This window comes from Phacochoerus africanus, chromosome 11, assembly GCF_016906955.1.
Source record: "Phacochoerus africanus isolate WHEZ1 chromosome 11, ROS_Pafr_v1, whole genome shotgun sequence".
NCBI lineage: Eukaryota > Metazoa > Chordata > Mammalia > Artiodactyla > Suidae > Phacochoerus > Phacochoerus africanus.
Window position 1 is genome coordinate 114,945,004 of NC_062554.1, and position 26,550 is coordinate 114,971,553.

General features: G+C 37.5%; 1 protein-coding gene across 6 annotated transcripts in view; it reads right to left on the reverse strand.

The window, feature by feature from the left end:
- The window catches only part of TNFSF4 (TNF superfamily member 4), a 310,192-nt gene that overhangs the window by 116,224 nt on the left and 167,418 nt on the right, over window positions 1-26,550 (reverse strand). Inside the window, exon 1 of one of the 6 annotated variants that reach the window (XM_047752314.1) lies at window positions 12,739-14,567. The exons of 4 other annotated variants lie outside the window; for them this stretch is intronic. The gene's annotated coding sequence lies outside the window, so the exon portion shown is untranslated. Of the gene's footprint in view, window positions 1-1,650; window positions 1,750-12,738; window positions 14,568-26,550 lie in introns of those variants that run through there. One more of the 6 variants, XM_047752315.1, reaches the window with a different exon arrangement.

Consider the following 26,550-nt stretch of genomic DNA (forward strand, 5'->3'; position numbering starts at 1 on the left):
ATGTTCACACTCACGCTCACACACACACACAGTTTCATAATTTTCTTTTCAAAGTATGATTATATTTATTGTTAAATACTTTGCTCAACTACTTGCTTTTTCACTATCCAAATCAATGAAAAAAAAATCTAAACTACTCATATTAAGACGTTACAGATAAACCATAATGTATACAAGCAGTCTCCTTTTGATGAAGAACTGATAACTCTAATTTGGAGTTACTGCAAAGAAAGCAATAAACACCCTTGGATTTGTATTCTTATATGTTGATGGACTAATATCTATAAAATGGAGTCCTAAAAGAATTAAAAGGTATATGTATGCTTAGTTGCAAAAGATACTGTCAGATTACTTTTTCCAATTATAGTAACTATGACAGGCAGAATTCTAAAATGACCTTCCCCTCTTCACCATGTATGCCCCTTGTAATAATCCACGGTACTATGAATGTTTCAGATCCCTCGATTATGTTATATGACCTTAAAAAAGGGAGATTTTTCCACATGGGCCTTACAGAATCACACAAGCTTTTTAAAAGCAGAGTTTCCTCCAGCTGACCATAAAAAGGGAAGTCACAGATTTGAAGCACAAGAAGACTTCAACTTGCCATTATTGGTTTGAAGATGGAGAGGGCCACATGTTAAGGAATTTGGTTACTTAAGATTGCTAAGAGTAGCCTGTGCCTGGAACCTAGCAAGGAAATAGGGACCTCAGTCCTAAAACTACAAGGAAATGAACTCTGCCAATAACCAGTGAGCTTGGAAGAACCCCAGGTAAGAACTGTGGCCCCAGCAAACACTATGATCCTGAGCAGGGAATCCAGCCATGCTATCCCTGGACTTCCAACCTACAGGCACTGTGAGATAACACACTTGTGTTGTCTTGAGCCACTAAATGTGTGGGAACATTATAAAGCAATAGGAAATAACACAGTAAGATTCGCCCTCCTACTAGCAATGTACCAGATGCCTATTTTCTTCATTGTCCAACCAGCATCAAAACTTAACTATATTTTTTTAATTGAGTCAATTTGTTAAGTTTTTAAAAAGATCTCTTTTTTTATGCATTTTGATAAAGAATATATTTATCTTATATCTATGTTTATTTAGATTTCCCCTTCTGTGAGTTGCCTATTAACATATTTTGACCACTATTCTGAGTCATTTGTCTAATTCTTGTCAAGGGTTTGAGCAATCCCTAATCAGGAGTGTAGGTGTTAAACTGACTTGCTACATTTTCAAAATTTAATAGGTAAAGAAACAATAAGCTCAAATTGACTTAGAAAGTTTGTAATCAGAGTAGAGCAGGCAGCCTGAGCTCCATGTTCACATCTGTAATCTTGTCCCCAAATCCTTTGTGGGGAGAAAGAGGGCCTGTGTGGGTGCTGCACAAGAAGACCCTGTCCCAGACAATGAAGCCAGAGCTTAGGAAATTTTCTGGGACTCCAAAAAGTCCTTTACAAACTCTACCCCACAAATGGCTATCATCTTTATTATCCTAGTCAGGAAATAAATCTGCTTTCTGACCCAAAGGCAGACACTATCTCTAATTTCCAAGGCTATGTGCTATCTGATTTTTGAAAAGATAGTCAGGAACAAAAGCTGACATGAGATGTATAAAAACACCATGGAGAATTGCCTCATTCCATACCTTTATGAGTACATCACTCTGATGGCCCCTCCAATTAATATGATTGGTAGGATGAGACCAAATTCATTCCATTGTAAACATCTGCAGATCTCTTATGACCAGTGTTTTCTGGAAGAAGCAGGAATTACACACAAAAATTATAATCCCAAAGACACACATTATGTCCCTGGGAAGAGTGGTTTTGATTGTTGGAAAAAAAAATTTTCAATTGCTGTTCTTAAAAAACTAAATATAGAACTACCATATGATCTAGCAATCCCACCCCTGGGCATATATCCCAATAAAACTCTAATTTGAAAAGATACATGCACCCAATGTTCATTGCAGTACTATTTACAACAGCCAAGACATGGAAGTAACCTAAGTGTCCATCAGCAGAAGAATGGATAAAGATGATGTGGTACATATATACAATGGGATCTTATTCAGCCATTAAAAAGAATGAAATAATGCCATTTGCAGCAACATGAATAGACCGAAAGGTTACCATACTCAGTCAAGAAAGTCTGAGAAAAACAAATATCATATGATAGTACTCATATGTAGCATCTAATAAAAATGATACAAAGGGCCTTATTTAAAAGACAGAAACAAATAGATTTCAAAACCAAGGAGGGAAGAACTGGGAGGGTGGGAATAACATATACACATACTGGATACAATAGATGATTAACAAGAACCTACTGTATAGCACAGGAAGATCTCTCTATGTAATAACATATATGGGAAAAAAAGAATGGATATATTTATATCTATGACTGACTCACTTTGCTGTACACCTGAAACTAACTTAATCTAAGTCAACTATAGTCCAATAAAATTAAATTTTAAAAAATTTAAAAACAGGGGAAAAAAAAAAGTTAACTATGTTAACCTCTGCCAAAGAGAGAGCAACAAGAAAGAAGGCCAGTGACAACTGTTTTATGAAAAAAAAAAAAAAACCTCAATACTGGTTTACAGAAAGATTAACTAATTAATTAATCCAAATATCCCTGTCTCTGTAACTCTGCTGTCCAGTGAGTAAAACTTTTCCCTTGGAAGACACCCTTTAAAGGACAGGCTCCAGACTTCTCCCAATCATCCTATTCCTTCTCCTCTCCTCACCTCTCAACTAATATCCTCAGAGTGTATACAGTTCCTTCCAACTTGCCACGACTGGGAAAGACTCTCACACACTATGATAGCAGTCGACCCACCATAATCTTGCCCAGGAGAAAAGTACACCAAGCTGGAAAGAATGAAGGAGCAGAGAAGATGTTTATGATTAGAGGGCAAAGAAGAATCACTGAATCAGAGCCTCCAGACCACAGAAAAGTAGCTGATGTCTAACCGTGTTACATTCCTGGTTAGCTCCTGTGACCATTATTCATTTATTAAACTCAACTTGGCAAAAATTTCTTATTTTACATTTAAAATTTACCCCCAAAATTGACTATTATTGACAAGAAAACTGGCATTTACCTGAATTTTAGAAAGGGAGACTAAAACAGGCCATTGGGATAAAGGTGCAGAATCACAGAAAGAACTTGTTCACCTCTAACCTCTTTATTCCAAGAACCAGACTCCTGAGCCCCCCAACCTCCACAGGGTACTCAGTACTGTTGCAAGAATTTTTGTAGCTGGATGTTAAGTGTGACATCTAACTGCGATGCTGTGAGAGAACACTGATTTCTAAAGGCAGCATTTCTCTCCCTTTCATACAAGGACACACAATTATAGTCCCTAAAATATAGGAAGAGCCCTACTTCTTCAGAACAAATCAGCTATCATAATAATGCTTCAAATGTCCCAGATGTTTGTAAGTCCACCAGTTGGAACGAAACCTCCTCTTTGAACCTATTCAACCAGAGTGAAACTCTGCCTGTGGTAAAAAAGAAAGCAGCACATAGTTTCATGATATTCAACCTTCCACCTTCCACAGTGATGAGACAGAAACCTGTCTGGGGTGAAGAACATGGGGGAATTTGTGGCAGTTACCATCTGTCATAGATGTAACTGCACCAGAGGTGTTCTGTCCAACCAGTTTCTGATGTATCAACCATGAGAATAACCAGAAATAGGCCTAAATATAGAGCTGAAGGAAAGTGAGTCTTAAACCTGGTAGTCAGAGATTAGCATCCTACCATGACCAGAATAGCTCTTCTGGCCTACTGACTCCAATTTTCAGGAGACGTTCTATTTCTAGGCCTTCTAGGAATTTCAACAGTAGAAACAAAAAATGAGGGGTAAAAAGTAATAACGAGGAAGAGATACTATCAACTTACATGTAAATTACTTAGCATAAAGCTGAAACATATTTAGTACTTAATAAATGAACATATTAATTTCAACAATAATAGATACTAACTATGAATCAGACATTATGCTAAAACCTTTGGGGATTCATTTCATTTAACCTTCACAATCATCCTATGAAGTAAGTATTGTTATTGCCCCCATTCAACAGATCGGAAACTGAAACTCATGGACATGAAGCACCCTGACTAATGATATGCGGCTTATCAATGACAAAACTGATACTGGAGTTCCAGTCAGTCTTATTCCAAAACTCGTGTTCTTAATCATTTTGTTACATGACCAAGCTCTTAGAAAAGATTCCTAATAGAAATAGTATGATGACTAGAAGAGGGACAATTACACCAAGGGAAGCATAACACCACCAAGAACCCCAGCAAGCATACAAATGTTAGCGTAGATCTGAATCCTTCTTGTATCAGACCTAAATTCTTTACCCAGTAAGATTTGCCATTGAAGAGAAATGTCATCCAAATCCTCTCAGATAACTAAAGTGGGAGACAGTCAGTCTCATTTTTATTTTCTATAGCATTCCTCAACAACCTGCAATTAAGAATGTGTTCTTATGTTCTCCCACTACATGTGTCCGAAGATTTTGACTGCCTTGTTAATTAACTACTGTATCATCAGCACTTTGTACAAAGCTTGAATTGATGTTCAATTAGTTATTTAAACTAATGATTGAATGCATTTAAGTATCTCAATACTCTTCTTCTTGATCCTTCAAAATGATGCATTTTTGGTTATCCCTAGCCTCCCTACTATTGGCAAAAAAAAAAAAATTTTGTTCTTCCTTTCATATTCTGGCTAGGATATAAGACTTTAATAGCACTTGTCTTTGTCTCTTTAAATAACACCATCACCATCATTTATGTCAGTACCATGATACAAAGGTGTGAAAAAACTGCACTTAACATCTTAAGAAATCAAATATAATGCTAGAGCACAGCTAGTATATAGTGACTGTATAAATATGGAGAAACCATCTCTCTATACAAGTGTGTTCCACTTCTAATGAGGAAATGGGAGGCACAGCAAGGAGAGAAGATTTCCAGGGCACATGTCCCAGGTACCAGAAACATTCTTGAAATAAACTGATTTGATGATATAATTTGGCCAGTTCATCACTAGAAGCCTCCTAAGAATGTAAGATCTGTGAAGGGGGCTGCATACAAAATAGGTTTCCTGCCCAAGGTCTGCAGGAAACATCTTAAGTAAGATCATGTTTGTAATTCATTTATGTAAAACTAAGGTGCTGTATTTCAAGATAAATTCTTACTAACACACAAGAAACACAGCAGCTGCCTGCCTTGTCAAATGGACATAAGTTGTTATTGCCAGAAATTCTCTTTTGCCCTGCCCACTGACTCAATTATTATTTGATGACTTTCAAAGTTGGCTAGTTTCCAACAGCAAATTTTAGGTCAAAAAACACAACTTCTAGTTTTTATATAAAGACTTAATGGCGACCAAGGGCAGCAGTTAATTTAATATTTCAAAATTAAATGTCTATCTACATTTTTCATCTTTCTCTTAATCTCCTAGTGACATTCAATGATGTCAGTCATTCTTCCTTTATAAAATTCTGCCCTCATAGTTTGAGGCTGTACTTCTTTCTGGTTTTTCTTCTAGTTCCTCAGGCACTCTGTTTCTTGTTTTCAGTATAGAAGAATAAAGATATAGAAGGATATATTATACACTAAGTGGAAAAATCTCAAGCTTAACATCCTGGGTGTTTTGGTATAGAATCCTAGGTTTTTAATTCTATGACCTTAGGCAAGTTATTCCATGTTCCTAAGGTTAAATATCCTCACCTTCAAAATAAGAACAAGAACAGGGGAATTTGGCAGAGTGGTATATACACACCACATTTTGTTTTTACGTCATTATCAGAAATTGAATAAACACGAATATATAACTGCATTTATCAGGCAGTTACTGTATGCCCTTTTAAACTAAAAATTTCATCATCATCATTATTTAAATCAGTTTACATAACAAAGCTAAGATGACTCTATTCGCTACTCTATTTTTAGTTAGATATTTTCTGGTCACTCAAGGTGATTAATATATATATATGTCAGTGGTTCTCTTCTGTTTTGGCTTGGAGTGGCAGGTAGAGGGATGGGGTGATCATAACCTCTACAGGTGACATTTATTGAATCCATTATTCATGAGATACTTGCTAAATGATTTATATACCTTATCTCATTTAATACAACAATCCTATAATGGAGTTACTAAAATTATTCCAATTTCAGGAGTTCCCGTCGTGGCGCAGTGGTTAACGAATCTGACTAGGAACCATGAGGTTGCGGGTTCGGTCCCTGCCCTTGCTCAGTGGGTTAACGATCCGGCGTTGCCGTGAGCTGTGGTGTAGGTTGCAGACACGGCTCGGATCCCGCGTTGCTGTGACTCTGGCGTAGGCCAGTGGCTACAGCTCCGATTCAACCCCTAGCCTGGGAACCTCCATATGCCGCGGGAGCGGCCCAAGAAATAGCAACAACAACAACAACAAAAAGACAAAAAAAAAAGACAAAAAAAAATTATTCCAATTTCAGAGAACAGTAAACTATGGCACAAAAAGAATGAGAATTCACCCAGTCACATAACACTAAGTTGCAGAGCCAAGTGTTGTCTGACTCCAAGTCTTCTCATGTTCATGCTTCACTCCAATCTTTTTATCAACAATCTGATTTTGAAGTTCCCGTCGTGGCACAGCAGAAACAAATCCAACTAGGAACCATGAGATTACGGGTTTGATCCCTGGCCTCGCTCAGTGGGTTAAGGATCCGGCGTTGCTGTGGCTGTGGTGTAGGCCAGCAGCTGTAGCTCCAATTAGACCTCTAGCCTGAGAACCTCCATATGTCACGGGTGCGGCCCTAAAAAAAGGACAAAAAAAAAAAACCAATTTTGCTTTGTTATTCTAGAGTTAATTTCAGGATCTTAGGGCAGACGTAAACTTCTTGTTATGAATAATATGTATATGTATAATACAAGTATTAACTTCCATAAAGTCTTAAGATTTTTTTTAACTTGAACATGTGATGATTCTTTGATTTTATGCATATAATAAATCTTAGTATGGTATTAAGTGATGTGATAAAAATTTTGATATTTCACCTGCAGTCACAAACTGAGCAGCATTTGCCATTATTAAGTGATAACTGCTTTCAGAAAAACGATTTTAAGAGAGAATTTCAGGCATCAACTATGGGCAAATGCAGAAAGATCATTGAGCAACAGATCTGTCCCAGATCTATCAAGACATACTATATTGATGACCACCTTCTCTATTTAAGTTAAAGATAAGTTATTCATCTAACAATGAGTTGTAACAGGCACTGGGGTCAAGTGAACATACTCCACTTTTGCCTTTAAAACAAATTACTCAATCAAAATACTCTATAGGGCTCTCCTGCTATAAAATAACTAGATTCTGGATGAAAGAGACCCTTGAACACATTTCTGGGATATCTATGAAGGCCCCAACCAACAAATCCCCCACAACATAAAACCAAAAAAAGAGTAAGCAGAAGCCAGAATGGGAATCTGTGAGTAATAAGCAACAGACAAGATTTTTCTACAGTTTGTTCTGAAAAGCACTGAAGTTAAGTGAGAGAAACTAAAACTCAATGTTGGCAATCCAAATCAAAGATCCCCACAAAAAGAAACCTACAAAAAGATAAAAATGGTCCCTGTTTGGTAGTGCCTCCTGATTGGTAGCAGAAACAACTGGACAAAAGCACTCCCAATGTATGACCTCAGAATCCTCATAGATTAATTTCAACCAACTAGGAACTTTAAAGGAAATTGCTGTGTTTCCCAGTCACCAAAAAGCATTATGACTGGGGAGAAAAACAGTAAATTTAGAGGGAAAATTACTTAAAATTCTGGAATTTGGCTGATTCAGAATATAGAATAACTATGTATGCTTCTAGAAATGGAGTCACAAAAACAGCAACAATCAGGAGTTCCCGTCATGGTGCAGGGGAAATGAATCTGACTAGGAACCATGAGGTTGCAGGCTCGATCCCTGGCCTCGCTCAGCGGGTTAAATATCTGGCGCTGCCTTGAGCTATAGTGTAGGCCACAGACGCGGTTTGGATCTGGCGTTGCTGTGCGTTTGGCATAGGCCAGCAGCTGCAGCTCCGATTGGACCCCTAGCCTGGGAACCTCCATATGCCATGGGTATGGCCCTAAAAAGCAAAAAATAAATTAATTAATTAAAATAAAAAATTTTTAAAGAGTAATAATCAAAAGATTATCAAAAATGTATAGAGAGGAGTCTGGCATTGCCACAACTGTGGCACAGGTCACAGATGCCACTGAGATTCAAAAAGGAAAAAAACTGGGTAGAAAGATGTGAAAAATAGTACTTTTAGAAACAAAAAGTTTAACTGTTGAGGAACTTTTTAAATTAGGGAGAGAATGCAGATCACCAAAAAAGAAATGAACATTAGATTAAACTGACACTGATTTTTCAACTATTTTAATGCATATAAATGACAAAGAATTATTATCCAAAATACATGTTTTAAATTCTATAAATAAAGAGAAAAGATGGATGACCCAATGGGAGAGAAATATAAGACACATTTTTTGTTGTGTATCATTTTTGCCAACATGGTTTTAAGAAGTATTTATTTTTTGTATATCAGTAGATTTAAATTGTTCTGAATAATTTATTCATAGTATTATATAAATATTTCTTCATTCTATTATTGACAGTCATTTAGACTGTTTCCAGTTTGGAGCTCTAATGACTAATACTCTTATGAATACTCTTGTACCTGTCTTTGGTGGAGAGAGTAAGTATTCACATATAATGAATGGCAAATACCCAGGAGTAGAATCACTAAGTCCTAAGAAGAAGGGTAAGTACATGTTATGTACAAACAGTTTTTTGAAATAATTATACGGATTTCTTCTCCTACCAGTACTGAATGAGAATTCCAGTTGTTCTACCACCTTGCAGACACTTAGTATTGTCTCTATTTTAATTTTGGAAATTCTGGTGGCTGCACATTAGTATCTTATTGTGGTTTTAAATTTGCATTTCTCTGATGACTAATGGTGTGCACAGTTTCATATGTTTATTGGCCATTTGGATGTTTTTTTTTTTTCTTATTGAGAGACTTGTTTGGATTTCTTCTTACATATGCATGACACATTTATAAGACAATAATCCAGAGTTCTCGTCCTGACTCAGTAGTTAACGAATACGACTAGGAACCATGATGTTGAGGGTTCCATCCCTGCCCTTGCTCAGCGTTGCCGTGAGCTGTGGTGTAGGTTGCAGACGCAGCTCGGATCCCGCGTTGCTGTGGCTCTGGCGTAGGCTGGTGGCTACTGCTCTGATTGGACCCCTAGCCTAGGAACCTCCATACGCCGTGAGAGCGGCCCTAGAAATGGCAAAAAGACAACAAAAAAAAAGATAATAATCCATATGTCAAATTCCAATAAATTTTAGATACCTATTCTTAGACGGAATACATTCTCAGGACACAGTGCAAATAAATTTGAAATCAATAAAAAAATTAAAACTCGTAAATTTAAAAATAGAGATGTTAATAATTCATAGGTTAAGGTAAATCATAATAGAAATCTTACAATGTTTAAAATTACACAATAATAAAAATGCCACAGCTCAAAACTTCCACTTCTGCCATGATGTAATAAATAAAACCAAACTACAAACATTTGTAAAACTGGACAAAATATATGAAGCAATGTTTTAAGAAACTGTACAACAGGTACCACAGAACTGTGACCCCTCACAGAAAGGAAATAAACTAGGAGAACCTTAAGCTCACCCTGGATTTCTGCTGGAGGAATTTCCAGACTACAGTGCAGAGAGGGAGGACACCGTCAGGGACCACTTCCCTCAACAAGTTGAAGAGACGGAGAAAGGAGTTTTGGTAGTGGGTGTGGGTGCTAAGAAAACCATATTTTTTCAAAGCAGAATACTAGAGAAAAGGAACAGATGCATAGAAAAAAACTCTAGAAATATGTATAGTAATCACTTTGAGTCCACTGTTGCATAGAAAGCCATGTACATATAAGGTGAAATGTGTGACTGGGCAAAGAATTACAGGAGAGCCCCAAGATGAAAAAATACCAGAGCTTTCATAAGGTGGAAGGATGTGTGAGTGAATGAAGGCTACTTTAAACTTTTCCAAATAAAGTTTAAAACAATTTGAAAATGAAAAAGCTTATCCACACATAACAACTGCTTGCCTGAATTTCTTCCACAGTCTTTTAAAAAATACAATCAAATCCAGACACTCAGTAATGTAACAATAATGACTAGCACCTAACAAAAATTACTTTTTAAAATTACTAGACATACCAAAAGCAGGAATGTGTGACCCACACTACCAGAAAAATAAGTCAGTAAAAACAGACCAAAAAAAATGGCAGTAATGAAAACTTAGCAACCAAGCACATTAAAATAACAATTAAAAATATGCTTAAGGGTGTAAATGAGAACAGATATGGGAGATTTAAAAAGGAACCAACTAGAACTTCCAGAACTGCAAAAGCAATATTTAAATTGCAAAATTCACTGAATGTAATTACAGCAAATTAGACCATGCAGAAGAATCAATGACCTTGAATATAGGCAAAAGAAAGCATCCAAACTAAAGTCCAGAAAGAAAAAGGATGGAAAAAATTAACAAAGCCTCAAAAATATGAAGGACAACATTAAGCAATCTAACTGAAGTGTAACTGGAGTCCCAGAGAGAAAGGAGAAAGATGTGAAGCCAAAAAAAAATTTTTGAAGAAATAATTTTCTGAAAATTATAAGCCCACAGACCCAAGAACCTCAATGAAACACAAGCAGGATAAAAGCAAAGAAAATCTTACCAGGCACATTATAATCAAATTGCTTTTTAAAAGTTTTCATGAAAAGCAAGTCTTAAAAGCAGCCAGAAAAAAAAAAAAATATGTTACAGCATGTGATATGATATGACATTACATTACAAATATAAGAATGACCGAAGAGTGTCAGAATAATGAACACCAGACTACAAAGGAATGATATCTTTATCATATCCTTTCCATGGTGGGGGACAGTGACATGCAGAAGTTCCTGAGCCAGGGATGGAACTTAGGCCACAACGTGACCACATCGAATAAGTGCTTGGCCGCCAGGGAAATCTGGGAATTACATCTTTAATGTGTTGAAAAATCTGTCAACATTAATTAGATCCATAAGAAATATTCTTTTGCAGACAAAAGCTGAAGGGCTGTGTCACTAGCAGATCTACACAAGAAGGAATATTAGAAGTTCTTCAGATTGAAAAAAAAAGTTTATACCAGATGGAAAGTTGGACCTACACAAAAGGGTGAAGAGACTTAGAAATGATATGTGGTAAATATTAAAAAAATCTCTTAATTTATCATTTTTTAAAAGCTAACTAGCAAGTGTTACAGCAAAAAAATAATATGAAAGTAGAGCATTTTTTACACATAGAGATCAAATGTATGACACAATACTGAAAACTACAAAAGAGTAAATGAATATATACTGTTGAAAGAATTTTACATTACATATGAAGAAATATAATATTATTTGGAGGTATGTTGTGATAAGTTAAAAGATATAAATTGAAACCCTAGAGCAATCACTTAAAAGAGAGCTAAGAGGCCAGTAGTGGAGATAAATAAGAATATGAAAAAAATGCTTAATTAATCTAATGTATGGTAGGAAAGAAGAAAAAAGGAAGAGAGAGCGGATGGTACAGGTAGAAAACAAATAGCAAGATGGTAGATTTATACCTAATCAAATTGCTTATTATAAAGAATGTAAATGTTTGCTAACATTCCACTTAAAAGGCAGAGATGGTCAGATGAAATAAAAAGGAAGGCTTATCTCACGCTGTGAGAAACAGTTTAGGTATAAAGATACAGACAGGTTAAAAGCAAAAGGATGGAAAGATATTAAAAACTCTAACCATAAAAAGCTAAAGTGGTTTTATTAGTATCATACAGACATAAAAATAAGGAAAGTGGGAGTTCTCTGATGGCCTAGTGGGTTGAGGCTCCACTGTGGCTCTGGTTGCTGCTGTATGGTATGGGTTGGATCCCTGGCCCAGGAACTGCCACATACTGCCCCTGTGGCAAAAAAGACAAACACAAGAGAGAACCTGAAATTAACGCTGCAACTCTCATTAAAAATAATAATAATAAGGAAAGTTATCAGGGACAAAGAGTGGCATTTCATAATGATAAAAAAGTCAAATCATTTCAGAAGATATCACAAAATACATGAAACAAAACTGACAGAACTTCAAAGAGAAATACATAAGTCCACGAATATAACTGGAAATTTCAATACTATTATCTTAATAAATGATGAACAAGTAAGCAGAAAATCAATATAGACATAGAAGGATTTAATAACACTAACTTAATCTAACTGGCATGTATAGAACATTACAACCCACAACAGCAGAACACACATTCTTTTGAGATACACATGTGACATTGACCAAAATAAACCATATGTTCCTCCAAAAAACAAATCTTGATAAATTTAGGGCTGAAACAACAAAAATTAAAGTTAGAAATAAACAAAGAACATAAATCAATACCTAAAGAAATCTGTAAAATACGGCATATTTGGACATTAAAAAATGCACTTCTAAACAACCCATGGATCAAAAATGAAATCACAAGGGAAACCACATATTTTTTAAATAAAAAATTAAAACACACCATAACGAAATCTGTGGCATAGAGATAAGGCAGTACCTAGATGGGATTTATAGCTCTAAATAAACTTACATTACAATAGAAGGGTAGCCAGTTCGCAGCTGCTGTCCTCCGTGGCAGAGGCCTGACTCCTCAGGTGGCTGCTGCCTGCTCCCGGCAGCCATGGCCGGCCTGGTGGCTCTCGCAGCCTCAGGGTCCCTAAGGTCCACGACGCCCGAATCTCCTTCCTCAACTTAGCGTTCTCTGGCTTCTGGTGCTGGAGTCTGAATAGATTCAGATCTTATTTCCTCTTTGTACACTCTTAGGAAGTTGCATCTGGGGTCACAGTAGTGGCCCCTGGGCAGAGCAACCATAGCCAGTGTCTGGAAACCTGTGTCTCCACAAGCTCAGCGGACTGCGAACACAGAGAGCTGCGGGCGGCGACCGAGGATGGCGTTCTTTCTCATGCCTGGTACCAGTTTCGGCTCCTTATGCTCAAGGCCTATGCTCTACTCTTTGAACGGTTGCTATTGACTTTCTCTTCACCACCACTCACAAGGGGGTGGGACTTAACTTACGTACGCAGGTGGCTGGGGCGTGGCAAAAAAAAAAAAATAGGGGTATTCTGGGAAAGCAGCGTCTGGTGGAATTCTGGCTCTGGCTTACAGTTCGGCTCACTGCTCTCCACCACAGCAGAGGGTCTGCTCTGAGGAAGGGGCTGTACTGAGTTTTGCAAGCTGATTTTGGAGGTATAGGGAAGGCAGGAGACCTGACACTATCTGCAAGAACCCTTGTGGAAAAGTTTGGAGACCAAACTTTTGGACTATTGTCCAACCTTGCCTATTTGGTAGCCTGCACAGGCCACGTGATAGTAATTAAGCTGAAATGACTGACTAGGTGCTGCTTGCTCTGTATTTCTGAAGAGCCCACCATGCTTCTAGGAGGAGCAGGATCTCCAGCTGGATTTGAAAAGCACTCTGAGTCAGATAAACTGCAAGAAACCCAATACACACCTTGAGAAAGTTAAAGCACTCAGGTTTTTAGTAATGAATCCACATAACAGAGCAAGCATAGCCTGCAGCCCAGAGCTTAGTGCATCTAAAACCGCTTGCATTGCACAGGTTCAGGACATTGAAGTAGAGTATGCATTCTCTTCTGTACTCCACCCCAGCACTTCTAGTCGCAGGTGTTCTGCAAGAGCACAGGTGGTTCTATACCGGGCTTCTGCTGTAAACCCAGTTGTTTCCACCTTTCCCCTTCCCCCTCCCTTTCTCTAGAAATAGCATCCTGATCTCCTGCTCAGAAAAAAAAATAAATTTTACCTATTGTCAAATAAGAGAGTCAGGCCAGATTGAGGACTCATGGGTCTCCCTTCAAGATGTGTTTTGTAGATGCTCTGGGAGGAGTTAATATCCAAAATATTGAAAATAGCTTCTCATAATGGGCCCTATCCTTGGTACCATACTTGATTTATCCTATTTTTGCCATCACAAACTCCACTGTCTTCAGCATCATTTTTGTGAAAGAAATTAAACCATTTTCATGAGATCATAGGATTTAGGCATCTTACCTATTGTGCCTAATGGATAAGTGCCCCCTGCCTCATGTTTCTGGAGGATGGTTAAGAAGTTAGCTAAAAGATGGTGATTAACCAATTTACTTTTAAAAAGATGTCAATGGATGGTAATCCCACTGGCCCTAACCAAGATAATTCTTCCTCAGACTGACTCTTGCTGTTATGCAGGCCTCCCTATCTCTTGGCTAGATTCTCTGTTAGGAGTTTTCAGCCTTGGATCAATTACCATGAGAGACCTACAAGGGTTTTCCTTTAAAAAAAAAAAAAAAAAAGAGTTCTAACATCAATCTTCCAGGAAGCATCAGCCTTAAAAAATGAAAAGGAAGGAGTTCCCATCGTGGCACAGTGGTTAACAAATCCGACTAGGAACCATGAGGTTGTGGGTTCAATCCCTGGCCTTGCTTAGTGGGTTAAGGATCTGGCGTTGCCGTGAGCTGTGGTGTGGATCAGATCTGGCATGGCTGTGGCTGTGGCGTAGGCCAGCGACTACAGTTCCAATTAGAACCCTAGCTTGGGAAGCTCCGCGTGCCACAGGAGTGGCCCTAGAAAAGAAAAAAAAAAAATGAAAAGGAAGGGTAGATTAAGTCCAACATATATAAGAAAGCAAAATTTTATATATATATATATAAATAATATATATATATATCAATAACACAGAAATGGGACAAACAATTCAGAAAATTCAATGAAACCAAAAGCTGATTCTTTGAAAAAGGCAATACAATTGATAAATCTCTAACTAGGTGTGTAAGTAAAAAAAGAAAAGACAAAAATTATCAGTATGAAAAATGAGTAGATTCAAGAGCCAACAGATAATTTAAAAATAAAAATATGTGCAACTTATACCATATTAGACAGAAAGGAAAAAAACTAGCAAACCAACAAAAATAAAGAAAAAAACAGAAAGCCTTAATAACCCTACATAATCAATTAATTTTTAAAAAACCCAAAAAACTAAAAACAAAAAAAAACAAAAAAAACTTTTCCACAAAGAAAATTCCAAGTCCAGATGGCTACACTGATGGACTATATTAAATATTTTAAAAAGAAAAAAAATACACTTTTTACGCAAACCCTTTCCAAAAATAGAGAAGGGACTAATTCCCAACTCCTTTCATAAAGCCAGCATTAACCTAATACCAAAACCAAACAAACTTACTACAAAAATAAATAAATGCAAATAAATTTTCCGTGTGAAGAGAGATGCAAAAATTCTTTTTTTTTTTTTTGTCTTTTTGCTATTTCTTGGGCCACTCCCGCGGCATATGGAGGTTCCCAGGCTAGGGGTCCAATCGGAGCCGTAGCCACCAGCCTACGCCAGAGCCACAGCAATGCGGGATACGAGCCGCATCTGCAACCTCCACCACAGCTCAGGACAACGCCGGATCGTTAACCCACTAAGCAAGGGCAGGGATGGAACCCTCAACCTCATGGTTCCTAGTCAGATTCGTTAACCACTGCGCCATGACAGGAACTCCGAGAGATGCAAAAGTTCTTAATAAAATACTAGCATATCAAATCCAGCCATATGTAAAAAAGGACGATACACCATAATAAACACCAAAGTGGAGTTTATCTCAGAAATTAAAGTTTGGTCTAACAATCAAATATCAAGGTAATTAGCCATATTCACAGGTGAAGAAAACCTATATGATCATCTCAGTAGATGCAGAAAAGCCCCTTAACAAGATTCAAACATTCAATCACAATAATACCTCTCAGCAAACTAGGAATGAACTAACCCCATCAACTTAATAATAAGATCTTCAAGAAACCTATAGCTAGTACCAAAATTAATACTGAAAGATTAAATGTTTTCCCTAAGACTGAGAAGGTAATGTGAGTTCACACAATTTCTTTTCAATATTGTACTAGAGGTTCCTTGCCCATACAACAGTGGAAGAAACACAATAAAATTATACATATTGGAAATTAAGTAGTAAAACTGTCTTCATTCTAAGACAACTTTCTAGCAACTACAGAATATCCCAAGGACTCTATGTCTTAAAAAAGAATACTAGAAATAATAAGTGAATTTGGCAATACAGGATATAAAAGACTATAAAAAATTATGTTTAAATAACAATTTAAAATCAAATTTAAGAAAAAATAATAGAATGAAATACTATGAAATATTTAGGTATAATTTTAGCAAAATATGTGCAAGGTCTGTACACTAAAACTATAAAACATTATTCAGAAGGTTTTTAAGTGTCCAAAAAAATGGAGATATATTCCATGTTCAGGGATTAGAATTCTCAGTCTTGTTAAAATGTCATTTGCCCCAAGCTCATCTTCAGATTCAATACAATTTCAAACAAAATTGGAAATTGACAAAACTAATTCTAAAATTATATAGACATGTAAACGATCTAGATTAGACTTTTTTTTTTTTTTGGTCTTTTCTTTGTCTTTCTAGGGCCGCATTCGTGGCATATGGAGGTTCACAGGCTAGGGGTCTAATTGGAACTGTAGCCACTGGCCTATGACAGAGACCCAGCAACACGGGATCTGAGCCGAGTCTGCGACTTACACCACAGCTCATAGCAATGCCAGATCCTTAACCTACTGAGTGAGGCCAGGGATTGAACCTACAACCTCATGGTTCCTTGTCAGATTGGTTAACCACTGAGCCACGATGGGAATGCCGACAATATTTTTAAAAGAACATTAGAGGACTTCCACTATATGATTTCAAAATAATTCAAAACTACAAGTAATCAAGACACAAAGTACACATATAGATTAACAAAACACAATAGACAATAAAGACCCATCACATTACCCACATAGGTGTTGTCAACTTAGTTTCAACAAAGGTGCCGTGATAATTCATTGAGAGGAAATCCAGCAAATTGTGCTGCAAGAACCGATGTCTGTTTGAAAAAAAAAAAAAACTTTGACCCTTTCACCTTACACAAGAAATAACTCAAAATGGATCACAGACTTATACTTTTATGTTTAAAACTAAAACACTATAAAACTTTATGTTTAAAACTAAAACTATAAAACTTCTCGAGGAAAATACATAAGAAAATATCTTAGTGATCTTAGGGTAAACAATGTTTCCTCATAGAACACAGAAAACATAAACCATAAAAAAAGTTGATAAAATTAAATTAAAATTAAAATCCTTTGCCCTTAAAAGAGCAGATGGGGGAGGAAAGCCACAGACAAGGAGAAAATATTTGCAGTACATATGAATGACAAAAAACTTTGTATCCAAAATATATAAAGAACATTTACAACTGAATAACAAGAATATAATCAACTCAATTTTTTAAAACGGGCAAAATATTTGAATAAGCATATCACAAAAATTACACAATTATCTGATGAGTACATGAAAAGATGCTCAACATTATTAGTCATCAGGGAACTACAACATAAAACCACAGTAAGATACCACTACACACCCACTAGAAGAGCTAAGATTTAAAAGACTTATAATAACAAGTATCGATGAGGATATGGAGCAACTGAAACTTTCATGTATTACTGGTGGAAATTGAAAATGACAGAACTATGTTTTTAAAACACATGGGCCATTTCTTATAAAGTTAAACTTACAGTCATCATATGACCCAACAATTCCACGCCTAAGTAATTACCAAGAAAAATGAAAATTTATGAAAATATAGATTAGATAGAAAATATATGAAAATATATAAAGTGAAAATATATCTCTGCATAAAAACCTGTACATGTATGTTCAAAGCAGCTTTATTCATAATATCCCAAAACTGAAAACAACCCAAACATTCACCAAGAAATAAATAAGAAATTTGTGATCTATCCATCCCATGAATATAAATCTGTAGTAAAAAGAAAGTACTTACTATTACATACAACACCACGGATAACTCTCAAAAACATTCTCCACTGAACTAAAGAAAAAGAGACAAAGAATGCATGCTAGTTCCATTTATATGAAATTCTACAAAAGGCCAAACTAATCTATATTGAAAGTAGATTAATGGGGTAGGGCATGATGGCAAAGGGGCACAAAGGTACATTTGGGGGTGACAGGAAAAGTCCATATTTTAATTGTGATGGTGGTAAAAAAGTTCATGTGTACATTTACTGAAATTCATCTACATGTTCTCTTTAAAAGGGTGCTCTTTAATGTATGTAAGTTAAATCTCAATAAAGTTGATTTAAAACACTATAGATTAAATTTGTGGAATATAATAAAGTAACACTTTGAGGAAAATTTACATCTTTGAAGGCTTACATTAAAAGAAAAAAGTGTTAAAATCAATAAGCTTCCAAGTTAAGTTAGAAAAAGAATAAGAAGGAAGATAGGAAAGAAGAAAGGAAGGAAAATAAGAAGGAAAAATAAAGAGCAGAATTCATAGAAATAGTAAAGAAAGAAACAAAATCAAGAATCAACAAAGCCAAGTTTGTTCTTTGAATAGTAGAACTAGACAACTTCTAACTATGTGGTTCAATACCATAACCATTAGTCATATGTGGCTATTTAAATTTAAATACAGATATTAATTAAAATGATATACGATCAATGTAGTTTCTCAGTCACACTTGCTATATTTCTAGTGTTCACAACCACATCTGGCTAGTGTCTGCCTCATTGAATAGAGAAGAATAGAGCATTTCCATCACTGCCAAAGATTCCCTTAAATAGCACCGTTAAAACAAGCCTGACCACAAAAAAGAGGGAGACGTACAAGGTCCCTGCTCTCAGGAAGTGTTTGTTGGAGTTCCCATTGTGGTTCAGTGGGTTAAGAACCTGATTAGCATCCATGAGGATGTGGGTCTATTCCCTGGCTTCATTCAGTGGATTAAGGATCCAGCATTGCCACAAGCTGTGGCATAGGTCGCAGATATGGCTTGGATCTGGCATTGCTGTGGCTGTGGTGTAGGTCAGCAGCTGTAGCTCTGATTTGACCCCTGGCCTGAGAATTTCTATATGCCACAGTGTGGTCCTAAAAAGAAAAAAAAAAGAAAAAAAAATTTGTTCTCATGAGTGACAAAGACAAATTATACAAGAAAATACACTCCAATGATATGAGGTATCACAGAGCAGAGAGCCCAAAATTACATCACCTCACAGAGCTTCTTAGAGGAAGATATTTTTAAGATGAGTTGGCCAGAAAAATTGCTAAAAAGAGAATGCACTTGGCTAGAAGCCCCACCTCTTGGAGATAAAAGGTGATAGTATCAAGCACATCTGCCCAACACGACCTGGGTGTCTAACCACCTAAATTTCAATTCTACCCAACAAACATTGATTTGATATCTGAAGAAAAAAAAATGGAGGTTCGGAAAAGATCTTGGCAGCATGCATACACTGCTAAAAACACACCTCCTTATCATGTTCATGAACATTGGTAGATAGGAAGAAAATACTGTGTTTATCAGCAGCTTGCTCTTTCCTGCTGACCACCTGTACCCATCACCAATCATGCTTCCACCATGGATAAGACTGTGCTTGACAAGTCCTTGGTACAGCAAGGAGGATCTGTCATAGTCTAAATAAAGTCAGATTCCCCAGGCATTGAAGTGGTCTCCTTCTAGGGAACCTTAGAAATAAAAATAAATAATGTTGTTGACAAAGGCAGAGGTTGAGTGTAAGATTCATTCAACCCACAGATCTTGAAACAACAAGGAAGCACAAGGCAGGCCAGACCCTGCTGCTTTGCTGAAAGTTTTCTGGCCAATCACCAGTTCCCAGAGACGGAGGTCAAGCCAAAAAAAGGGGGCCCCAGGAGCACAGCATTGAAATTGCAAACAGAGTTCATCCACATCTGGCCCATGCAAGGAGGCTGCAGGAGGGAATATGAAATGTGCAATGCAACCCAATCTGGCTTCTTAAACAGAAAGACTGGAGGGAGATGGATGAATGGATGGATTACTAGAAAGAAGAGCAGAGGGAGAAGAGCAGAACCTGCAACAGAAAACCTCTGAGGTAGAAGAGAAAACTAGCCTCGTGTGGGCAAAGGGTTGAGAAATGCCTCTGGTTAGAAATAAGCCAAGTGCACCTCCCTGGAGTTGACCACATGACATTTATCTCCAGTTTTCAACTAAAACCAAGGTCATGCCATCAGGGTTGAAAAAGCTTAAAATTCAAAGGAAACATTTCCGCTACTGTGGGGAAGTCCATGCTAACTTTACCCTGACCTGAAGGATGATCACTTACTTTCAGGACAGGGACTAAGAAAGGGCTATCATGGGGAAAGATCAAAAATGAGACCAAAGCAACCACGACCACAACAAAAAGAGAGAGAGATAAACAGAGACTTAGAAATGAACACCCACTTGCTTTCGGATGAACAGGTTGAGTCAAAGTGGTGTTGAGGTGATAGATCCTATATTATAGCCAAGAACCCCTAAAACTAAACAAATACAGTGGTTTTCCTTTCCTCCCAACAATATGATTGCTGCAGCCTCTACCTGGCAGGGAGGGGGTGAGAAACACGTTTTTAAAATACTAAAAGATTTAGTTAAGGTGTGTGATTCAATTCTCTTTTGTTTGGTTCTGTTTAATTTTGCATTTACTTCACTTGAGCAGGCCTGAGTTACACTGGTGAAGTAAAAAGAGATGGTTTTTGGCACCTCACAAAAACTTTCACCTCTTTTCCTCATCACTTCCCTTTGTGATCTCTTCCCGTTCCTCATGCTAACAGAAGGCTCCCACCACCCTTCTCCATCAGTCATTTACATTTACAAAGGGCTTTGACAAGGATTCTTCCTGTTACTCTACTACAACCTTGTGAAAGACTCACCCAAAATATCATTTTTGCCATTTTACAGATGAGAAAACTGAAAAAAAAGAGGTAACATGAGTCAGAGAGTAAGTGCCAGAGTTCTAATAAGAACCCAGGTCTTTTAACTCAAGTCTCAGAGCTTCTTCCAGCAGATCACACTGGATAAATAAAATAAATTTTATGCCAAATAAAATTTGTTCTGAAACCATACAGCTATGTAACAAGTACCTAAAAGCGATGTTCCTAAACTAACAACTATGCAAGATACATCCTCGGTTGATTAAAATATTCCACTTACACATGTGAAGTCAAAAACACCAGTCACTTGGATAAATGGCTGAACTCTGTCACTTATTTAATATTTTTTGAGTACTGTAGTGGGTGTTGTAGCATGCCACTCAGACCCCTGAATTCATGATTGGAGCATACTCATTATTTCCCCAGCTTCTGGGAATACTGGCAGTAGCTGAGGCATTCTCTGGAAACTGCCCTTGGTGAAGGTAGAAAGTTGCCTTGCCTGAGGTCTTGCCCCACTGGGAGAGCCAGCCTACATCCACTGCCTCATTCCCTTGCTCCAAGGTGAGAGGATTCTGAAAGGGTCATTCTAGCTTTAGAGTCACCCAAAGATCTTCTACGGCTTTTGTTGTGATGGTTTCACATTTCAACTCTTCCCTTTGCCCAGTCTTACTTCCTTCATTCCCCTATAGGTGTTGCTTTGGAAAATATCCCTACACACAAATTCCAGTCTCTGGTGGAAGTTTTCCAGTGGAAGCCTGACTAAGGTAAGCACAGTGAGACAGGCCCTCACTGCCTTTAAAGGATTTGGCCTAATGAAGGAGGAGTTAAAGAAGCAAAGGGGTAATTGCAGTATATGGAGGTAATTCTACAATGAAGCAATATATCCTGAGGTTAGAGCTGGGATGGGGAGTTGTAAATTTTAGTCACAGAGAATAGCATATCCCCTGATGTTTTTAGTTATAAAATATAGACATCTTTGTTCCAGTCTCATTATACTAGTTTTGATAGCTGAAGAAGGTGATGGTAATCCATTTTGGAGAGTAATGTCATGCAGATATGAGAAAATGCCCAAGGACTAGCTGGCAAGATCAAGGCTTGACATTTACATGATTTCAGGGAAGTAAGGTTTTTTTTCTTTTTTTTCTATTTCCTTAAAAAAAATTTTTTTTTCTGGTTTATAACAGCCTAGCCCCTAAATTTCACCAGGTTTTATCAAAAGATTCACAGCAAGTAACTCACAAGTGCTTTTTATATTGACAGTTGGATATATGATTCTAGAATTAAAGCTTTTGGGGGTGATGTATAACAATGATTTTGCAGAAATAATCTAAATTTGTAATCACAAATACAGAGTTTATACATTTATATGTTTCTCAGACTTTGATGACTACATAAACTGGGATCTCACCATGCCCCTAAAGCAGGGTGGAAAAGTGGGGTGGGAGTACGGAGTTGGCAGTGAGTGGCTACTCAGTCGTAAAGACTAAGTGATGTTTAAATCCATCCTCAAAAACTCTCATATGGCTAACATTACTTTTAGGCTGATTTCTCCCAGTCTCTGGAAGGATATTTTACTGATTTGTTTTATGAGCTCAGTAAGTCACTAGGTCTACTGATTTTTTTTTTTTTTTTTTGTCTTTTGCCATTTCTTGGGCTGCTCCCGCGGCATATGGAGGTTCCCAGGCTAGAGGTCTAATCGGAGCTGTAGCTGCCAGCCTACGCCAGAGCCACAGTAACACGGGATCCGAGCTGCTTCTGCAACCTACACCACAGCTCACGGCAACGCCAGATCCTTAACCCACTGAGCAAGGGCAGGGACTGAACCCGCAACCTCATGGTTCCTAGTCGGATTCATTAACCACTGCGCCAGGACGGGAACTCCTACTGATTTTTTTATGGCTGTTCATTATAATTCCTTACCTCCTCCAAGGAATGATGGTGAAGATGATAGATAAATAGAAGATAAGGTAGATAAATAGGTAGATGATAGATAGATAGATAGATAGACACAGAGGTAGAGACAGATGATAGATTAGATAGATAGATAGATAGATAGATAGATAGATAGATAGATAGATAGATAAAATAAAAATTGATATTGATCTTTAAAGTCTCTGGAAAAGACCAAGCAACCCCAGAGTCCTTTATCTTTAGCCTACCTATACTGGGGGTTTCTCCAGCCAGAAACTTCCTATGAGAAAGAAAAGGGGGGAAGAATATAAGAGTTAGAAATCCTTAGTCATTCAGAGAAGACATGAAAGATAGTATCTGCCACCGGTGTTAAGATAGCACTTGATCAGCCCTTAGAGAACTCAAAGGCCCCTGGGGCACTTTGTTGTCATGGAGGGATTTTCTTAGGGTAGGGACTTCCCCAAGAGTCTCTATCAAGTTTCCTTCTCTGCATTTGCCAAAAGCCAACTGTCATACCATACAAATGAATTGTATTTTTTGATCCTTGGATGTGTGATGCTATATGCATTAATTCAAAAATAAGCAGAATTTTTTTATAGCTCTTACTTTCAGGTGGGGAAAAATTGGCCCCCCTCAAAAAAAACCCAAAATCAACATAATTTCTAGCATCCTGGAATGAATAAACAGTCAATCCAAACTGCCCTAACTTCTGTGATCAATTTCTAATTTTTTACTATGAATTGATCCTGTTTTGGAAGAAGCAGCATGGTGTACTGGATTCTGACTATGAATATGAGGTCTACCATTTATGGTCAATGTGACCCTGAGCCTCAGATACTTTTATCAGCAAGATGGAGATTCTAATGTCCATGTCATTTCAGACCTTTTGAACAGCAAATGAACTGTTTTTGAAACACATGATTCATATGCTTAACAAATGACAGCCAATTTTGTTATTATAGCTTTAAATACTCACTGCAAAAATTCAGTCATTAAAAAAAAAAATGAAAATGGTCTTGAGGAATTCCCATTGTAGCTCATCAAGTTAAGGACCTAACATTGTCACTGTGAGGATGCAGGTTCGATCCCTAGCCTGGTTCAGTGGGTTAAGCCTGTGGCATAGGCTGCAGCTCTGATGGGACACCTAGCCCAGGAATTTCCATATGCCACAGGTGCAGCCATAGAAAAGAAAAAGAAAGAAAAGGTTCTGATACGTAATTCCCATTATATATAAAACAGTACTGTTGGACAAGTTGAATTTTATAGTTGCTTTCAATTCAGAATTTCTGTGATTCAGTTTTAACTAGCACATGAATGAAGCAGATAGAGAAACTATTATTTTTATACAAAAAACTTAAACAAATATGCTTTAATAGGAAAGTAGGTGAATCAGAACACTTTCCCCAGCATTTTGACTAATTAAAATGTGACCAAATGTTGGTCTTAAAGTGTCTGAGATCAAAAAGTAACACAAGAATTCAAAATTTTTAAATATAAAATTCCACTCCCTTTACCACAAATGTAACTATAGTCCTTATCTGAAACATGGGGTAATAATGTAATTGAGTCTTTGGGCTATCATGAAGATTTCACTTTTAAATAAATGCAAATCATTAAGCCTAATGTAATATGAGCAAAATCAAAGGCAGCTGTTAGTATTAGCCATTGTAGCAAAAGCATTTCCAGGTACTCCTTGATCTTTACATGAAGGGCTCCTTTGTTCATTGTTTAATTCACTCACCCAATATCTATTGAACACATGTTGTCTTCCGGGTACTGGTTGAGTCACTGGGAACAGGGACACAATAATGGAGGCAAAGTCCCTGCTCTCCTTGAAGTCTCAACTCCACTGTCATCTCCTTCCAGAGCCCTTCTCTATCACTAGACTAGGTCACACCTCCTCGTCTACCACTACCACACTGTCACCCTGTCAGGTCCCTAGGTTTTATTTGATTCAAAAATGCTTTATTAGGTTTTATTTGATTCAAAAATGCTTTATCACTACTCAAAACTCTCTTGTTAATTTATTTGCTTATTCACTTTTTTCTTTTTTTTTTTTTTTCTTTTTACAGCCACATCTGCAGCATATGAAAGTTCCCAGGCTAGGGGTCAAATAGGACCTGCAGCTGTAGGCCTACACCACAGCCACAGCAACACCAGACCCCTGCTGCATCTATGACCTATGCCATAGGTCATCTACCGCAATGCCAGATCCTTAACCCACTGATCAAGGCCAGGGATTGAAACTGCATCCTCACGGACACTGTGTAGGGTTCTTAACCAGCTGAGCCACAAAGGAACTCCCTCCCTATCTACTCACTCCACCCCAACCCCAACTCCATAAAGGCAGGGACCGTGACTTCTCACTTGCCACTGTTTTCCCTGCACGGTGCTGGCTAATACTCAGTGCCGGCTAACACTCAGTGCTCACATAATTCCACCGAACTTTAACAGCACCACTCCAGAGAAGAAAATCATTTGAACGATTCATTAGCTTTTCTTTGTGGATTAGGTTGATGTGTGGAATTTATGAAGAAAAGCTAGAAGAGTTGGGATCCTTTAACTCACAGAGGAGAAATACACTTTTAAGATATTCTCTGACAGTCTAGAGACCTGGGTTCTAGTGCTGTGAGATCCTATGGAAGTCACAGCTTCTTTAATTATGTTCTTGTCTATAAAATAGGAAGGATGATGTCCACTCGGACAAACCTACTTCTAGGGCTGTCATGTGGCAGGATACAAACACAGCTAGCATTAGTACTCTAGCCTTTACAACATGCTTTAACATGCAGCTGCCCAGCTGCGTCTTACAAAATTGACCCTTTGAAGTACAGAAGGGAAGGATTATTTTCATTCTGTTTTACAGGAGAGGATGCTAATAGTAGAGCGTTCTTTTGACTCTAGTAAGAAAAGAAGCAAGAAAAAGAGAGAAGTGGGGGTGGGGTGGGAGCAGGAGGAAGAGAAGGGTCAAACAGCGTCTCTATAAGGTGTTCATCACACTCCACGTTCGTTATCTCCTGTGATCTTCTCAGTCACTCACCTCATTTTATAGACTCGGAAACTGAGGTGTGGAGAGTTAAGGGAGTGGTTTAGCCACAAGTAGCCTACCCGTACATGAAGACGGCAGGCTGTGAGGCCAGTTTCTCTGCTTCAAACCCCACACTCTTCATTTTTACCCTCTTGCTTCCAAAAAAGATCAAAAGCAAGAAATTTGGCAAAAGAGAAAAATGATACGAAGTGAAAATTAAAATCACTCAATCATTTTTAAACAAAGGAGAATTATCAACTCTTTGGGTTTTTTCCCCAGATTTAACCAAACTCTGGGGGTGAATGTATACAGAGTAACATGAGGATTAGCTAGGACAAAGAATTTAATAACAGATATAGTGTTTTAGCCACCAATGAGATTATGAGGGATACCTTTGGAATATGGCTTTAAGGTATAATTAAATTCTGATGTCACTCCAGGAAAATCTGAGTGAGAGAATCTGGGTGAAGACAAAGGGATAGATGTTAAAGTTCCTAGTTGTTACCCTTGATCTCTATAAAATGGAACTATCTTTTAAATTATAAAGGATACGCTTTTACACATTTTTTAAAATTCAAAAGTGAATAACATAGGAAGTAGTCCACAAGCTCCCTTCCTAAGCCCCGTCCTCAGAGACAATCATC